The 6,000-nt window shown below is 37.6% G+C and overlaps 2 non-coding genes across 2 annotated transcripts; both read right to left on the bottom strand.

Moving 5' to 3' along the window:
• Positions 1-2,882: 2,882 nt before the first annotated feature.
• Positions 2,883-2,951, bottom strand: LOC121827761 (small nucleolar RNA U2-30). Its single transcript, XR_006070062.1, has one exon. It is a non-coding gene; the product is annotated as a small nucleolar RNA U2-30 (small nucleolar RNA).
• A 122-nt stretch (positions 2,952-3,073) lies between these two features.
• LOC121827762 (small nucleolar RNA U2-19) lies at positions 3,074-3,138 on the bottom strand. Its single transcript, XR_006070063.1, has one exon. It is a non-coding gene; the product is annotated as a small nucleolar RNA U2-19 (small nucleolar RNA).
• Between the last annotated feature and the right edge of the window lie 2,862 nt (positions 3,139-6,000).

Here is a 6,000-nt window from a genome sequence, read left to right as displayed (position 1 = left end):
TTATGTCTGGGTTTGTGGGCGCCATGGGCCCTGGCCCCCGACTGTGAGTGGCTGCGGCCTTGCTTGCTGACCTTGATCAGATGTCCTCCCTATTCAGATTCCCTGCTGGTATCCACCCTTCTGAATGCTTAAGGGAAGTTCCTTGTTTGTGTATCCTGCATATTGGGCGTTAACAACTTATTCTTACATGCAAGATGTAGAACATTGGGTCTAGAATGTAGACCATTGGTAGTGAACTTCTGCCCTCTGGGGATCCTCCATTTGTGCTGTAAGCCTGTATTTAAGGTTTCTTCCCTCTTTCAATAAACGGCATTTGGCATTCAGCCATGGCAAATGACTCGCTGTCTCTTGTCTCTATTTTTAATCCGCAGCCCTTCGCTCAGACATGGTAAATGGGTATTGGTAATGCTGGCGTTACCGCTACATGGGTCTTCGATTTGATGCCATTGATTCATCTGTTTGTTTTATGTCAATACCACACTTTTTAAAAAATGACTATAGTTCTGTAGTAGAGCTTGAAATTAGGGATAGTGATACCAGAAGTTCCTGTATGGTACAGGATTGTTTTAGCTATCCTGTTTTTTTTTTTTTTCATATGAAGTTGAATATTGCTCTTTCAAGGTCTGTGAAGAATTGTGTTGGAATTTTTATGGGGATTGCATTGAATGTGTAGATTGCTTAGGAGTTATTGGTCTATTTAAATTGTTTATCTCATCTTGACTTAATTTTGTTATGTGGTTCCTATCAAGAAATCTGTCCATTTCGTTTAGATTTTCCAATTTTGCGGAGTACAGGTTTTGAAATATGATCTAATGATTCTCAGGATTTCCTCAGTGTTATGTCCCCCTTTTCATTTCTGACTTTTTCAATTGGATGTTCTCTCTCTGCCTTTTAGTTAGTTTCGGTAAGGGTTTGTCTGTCTTGTTGATTTCCTCAAAGAAACAATCTTTGTTTCATTGATTCATTGTACTGCTCTTTTTGTTTCTATTTTATTGATTTCAGCCCACTATTTGATTATTTTTTAGTATCTATTTCTTTTGGGGATGTTTAGTTTTATTCTAGAGCTTCCAGTTGTGTTGTTAAGTCGATAGTGTGAGATTTCTCCAAATTGTTTATGTAGGCACTTAGTGATATTAACTTTCCTCTTAGCACTGCTTTCATAGTGCCCCAAAAGTTTGGGTATGTTGTCCATTCATTTTCATTGAATTCTAGGAAGTCATTAATTTTTTCTTTATTTCTTCATTGACCCATTAATAATTCAGTTGAGAGTTGTTCATTTTCCACGCTTTTGTAGGCTCTCTGTAGTTTCTTTTGTTGTTTAATTCCAGCTTTAACCAATGGCGATCTGTTAAGATACAAGGGATTATTCCAGTCATTTTGTATCTGTTGAGATTTGTTTTGTGACTGAGTATGTGGTCAATTTTAGAGAAGGTTCCATGAGGTACTGAGAAGAAGGTATATTCTTTCGTGTTTGGGTGAAATGTTCTGTAGATGTCTGTTAGGTCCATTTGAGTCATAACATTTGTTAGCTCCCTTATTTCTCTGTTTAGTTTCTGTCTGGAAGACCTATCCATTGGTGAGAGTGTGGTGTTGTAGTCTCCCACCATAAATGTATGTGGTTCAATGTGTGATTTAAGCTTTAGTAATGTTTCTTTTACAAATGTGGGTACCCTTGTATTTGGGGCATAGATGTTCATAATTGAGACTTCATCTTGATGGATTTTTCCTTTGATGAATATGAAATGTGTTGTGTCTGCATGTGTGTTTGAGTGTGCACATGTCTATTTTAGTATGGGAGTCTGATAGTATGTAAAAATGTACAAGAGTTTGTCAGTGTTTCAATTCATGCATGTGTGAGTATTTGAGTGTATGACTACGTACATGAATATTTTTGTGGGTTAGTTTTAGTGTTTGATTATAAGCAAGTTTGTTTCTTTGACTGAGAGTGTGAGTGCATGCATGTATGAATGTATGTTGTGTGATCTGTGCATGTAGGATTTTGTAAGGGTGTTCAAGAGTGTGTGAATTTGTAATAATTTGAGATTAGGTGAGTATGTTTGAAAGGCATGTATGTGAGCATGTATGTGTGTCAGTGTCAGTATGAGTAAAAAAAAGAGCAAGTGAGTGTACAAGAGTATGCCAAGAGGGTATGTATGATTGTGTTGTGAGTATGTATATAAGTCAATGAGTGTAGAAAGGTGCACTGGGTCAGAAAAGTGCAAGGGTGCGTGTTTATGTCAGTGTGCAAATGTTTATAAATGTGTGGATATGTGAGTATGTAAGAGTATGTTAGAGTGTGAAAGAATATGAGAACATATGACTTTGAGTGGTTTTAACCGAGTGTGGATGTATGAAAATGTGTGTGAGCGTATTTGATTGCATGCAAGGTGTGAGAGTCTGTGACTGTAAAAGTGTGTATAATTAACCACCAATATTTGTGATTATATTTGCATGACTGTGTGGGTGTTCAACTATGTGTAAGCATATGACTGGGTGTCAGTGTGAGAAATGTATGTGTATGTGATGCAATGCTATGCAAGTGTTGGAAAGTGAGTGTATGAATGTATATATGTGATTCTGTGTGAAAGAGTATGTGCAAGACTTTCAAATATGCATGCATGCATAAGAGTTTGTGTGTGTGAAGATTGTGCATGTGTGTTTGACTGAAAGAATGTATAAACATGTGCAGTAGTGAGTATGTGAGACATTGTGTATAAGAGTTTGTGTTTGGATATTTGTGAGTGTTTGAGTGTATCTATGAGTAAGGGGTAGGGCTCCCATTAGGAATAGGGATAGGGTAGTACTGGGTAGGGTTTATAGTTAGGTGTATGTTTAGAAAAAGCTTATGTTTTTATTTATTTATTTATTTTATTTTATTTTTTTGAGCTCAGTTCAAGTGTAGAAACCTTCATAGTGACAAGTTCAGTTCTAAAGCCTTTTCATCATTGCTCAGAAATGACCACAGGCCCCACAGACATACCCCTTCCCTCACCATCCTTACCACCCCCAACACACATCCTTTCTCTCACCATACACAGACCCCAATTGTTTTAAGCTATTTTGTAGTTTTGCTTCTCAGAACTATAGAGATCATGCACCAAGCAGACCAAAATGTCTTCTGATGCTCAGATTTGGCTAAAAGCCAAATATTAACTTCAGAGTTATGGTTAGGATTAGGAATACAGATGTTGTTGTGGTTAGATAAAAGATTAGGGTAATTCTGAGAGTCATTGTAGTTCTAGGGCTAGGGTAAGAGTAAAGGTCAGACTTAGGTCTAGCCTTCTTTTAAGGTTAAGGCTAGGCTTAGTAATATTGTTAGGCCTGGGTGAGGGTTAGGTTAAATGCTAAGATTTGAAAAAATGTTCAGGTTAGAGTTAGGGATGGTTGTGTGTGTATGTGTGTGTGTGTGTGTGTGTGTGTGTGAGAGAGAGAGAGAGAGAGAGAGAGAGAGAGAGAGAGAGACAGAGACAGAGACAGAGAGACAGAGAGAGACAGAGACAGAGAGAGACAGAGAGAGTGACAGAGAGAGACAGAGAGAAAGAGGGAGGGGGAGGGAGGGAGAAAGGAAGGAAGGGAGGGGAAGAGAGAGATTGATTGATTGATTGATTGATTGTGGGTCAAGGTATGTGATTTTTTGTTACTATGCATGTCTTTGGTGTGTGTGTGTGTCTATGTATGGTAAGGTTTAGGGTTAGTTTTAAGAATCAGGTTAGGGCGGTGGTGGCGCACGCCTTTAATCCCAGCACTCGGGAGGCAGAGGCAGGCGGATCTCTGTGAGTTCGCGGCCAGCCTGGGCTACCAAGTGAGCTCTAGGAAAGGCGCAAAGCTACGCAGAGAAACCCTGTCTCGGAAAAACCAAAAAAAAAAAAAAAAGAATCAGGTTAGAGAAAGGGTCCAGAAGGATTAGAGTTTAGGTTACTGCTACAATTCAGTTTATGGTTAGGTTTGGGGTTAAGGTTAAATTTAAGAATATGTTTAGAGTTAGGATCAGGGTTGGGGCTAGGATTAAGGTTAGGGTTAATGCTATGAAATAGTTTTAATGTTTAGAGTTAGGAATAGGATTAGGGTTAGGTTAGGCTTAGAGTCTAGTGTTGAGGTTTAGATTAAGTTTAGGATTAGTTTTAGGATTAGAGATAGGGCTGTGATATTTTAATGGTCAGGGATAGATTTAGGGTTAGTGTTCTTATAAGCATTAGTGTTAGGGTTAGATGTTGGGTTGTAGTCAGGATTAGGTTTGGGATTAAGGTTAGGTTTAGGGCTAGAATATTGTTATGGTTAGGATAGATTTTTGGATTGTGGTTATTAGCATTAGCATGAGGTTTGGACACTGGGGTATGGTAGGGTTATAAGTAGGCTCATTTTAAGATTAGGATTAAAGTTTTGGGTAGAGAAAATGTGAAATTTAGGGTTACCATTAGGATTAGCAGTTCGTGTTAGGCTTATTATTTTAACATGGTTAGAGATTGGGTTAGTGTTATGGGTATGTTCATGTTATAATTAGGGTTAATACTAGGTCTAACTATAATGCTTGAGGTAAGTAAGGGTTCGTGTAACAGATAGGGGTAGGGTTAATATTAATTTTTTGCTATTATTAGGATTATGGTTAGAATTCACTATGCTGTTAAGGCTATGATTAGCTGGAGGGATAGGAACAAGGTTAGTTTTAGGAATATGAATGGGCTGATGGTTAGGGTTAGGATTAGGATTAGCTTTAAGACTAGACTAGTATTAGAGTTATATTTAGGGTTGGCATTAGGGATATATTCAAGTTTACGTATAGGGTTGTACTTACTGTTACTAACATGGTTATGGTTAGGGAAATGGTTGTTAATATTCATCTGTAACATTTAATTTAAAATTTTCTCCTCTACAATTTATAATTTTGGGTCAAATATATACTACAAGCATTGTAGTGAATTTCTATGTGAGTCCTCTTTTCTTTTTAGTGCTGAAAGTATATTCTGTACTTAGGGCTTCACCCATGCTAGGTAAGTCCTCTATCACTGAACTAACTATACCCGGATCGTATGATTGTTGAAGAGTGGGAGTGCTGTGATTGCAAAGCAGTAATTCTACTTTGTTTCAGTTTGTCACGAATACAAAGTAACATCCTAGAAGAGCAGCTGAAAGAAAGTAACTAGTGAGTACAGAGTTCCCAGAATAGTATTAGATGATTTCTTTTGCTATGGCGTGCTTTTTCAAAACATCCTGTTTCACCGTCAAAAGATGCGTATTTTTTATATGGATGAAGCATTTGGTAACCACTTAACCAGGAAGCACTATAATTACATGGCCACCATTGTAAGCTATAGCCTGAATTGCCGCTTGCATAACTGTAACCTCAAACCATGTTATAAAATTTAGGTTGACTGAACAGAGGTTAGATTTGATTCACATCAGCAAAATTACAGTAGACCTAAACAAGAACATTGAATTTTTAACTACTTCCAAACAATGTAGCTGTCACATTTTATGTAAACTAACATTGCTTTCATAACATGTTCTCCATCCTGAAGTGTATTCTCCCCAGAAATTCAATGATCAGAATAATAATTCTGTGATTTACTAGAATCAAACTGATGGATACTAGCTGGAGAAGTTGCCAGAATTTGCAAGGTGTGTTTTAATATGTAGTACCCACAGATAATATCTCTTTATCCTATTAAGAGTATTCTATAACCATGAAAATGACCTTGGTGCCTTTTCTAAAGAGATATGTGCAGTAACGAAGGATATAGAATAGGGATATATGGTTCCAACCAATCCTCTATTAGTTATTAACTGATTCTTGGTTCCTTCTCTCATTAGTGAAGGCTGTGAGGACCCATATTGGTGACAAACATCCTCTAATGCCTGGGGCTTAGCCAAGAACAACCTTCTGCATACTTTCTTTTGTTTTTTGTGACCTTGGAACACAACCAAAGTATCACTGACCTAGGTATTACCCACCACCATGCCACCATTCCAATTCCCAGTAGATAAAAGACACAATGGCCAAGA

The sequence above is a fragment of the Peromyscus maniculatus genome, chromosome 2 (assembly GCF_049852395.1).
Source record: "Peromyscus maniculatus bairdii isolate BWxNUB_F1_BW_parent chromosome 2, HU_Pman_BW_mat_3.1, whole genome shotgun sequence".
Lineage (NCBI taxonomy): Eukaryota > Metazoa > Chordata > Mammalia > Rodentia > Cricetidae > Peromyscus > Peromyscus maniculatus.
This window is presented reverse-complemented; position numbering and strand designations above follow the sequence as displayed.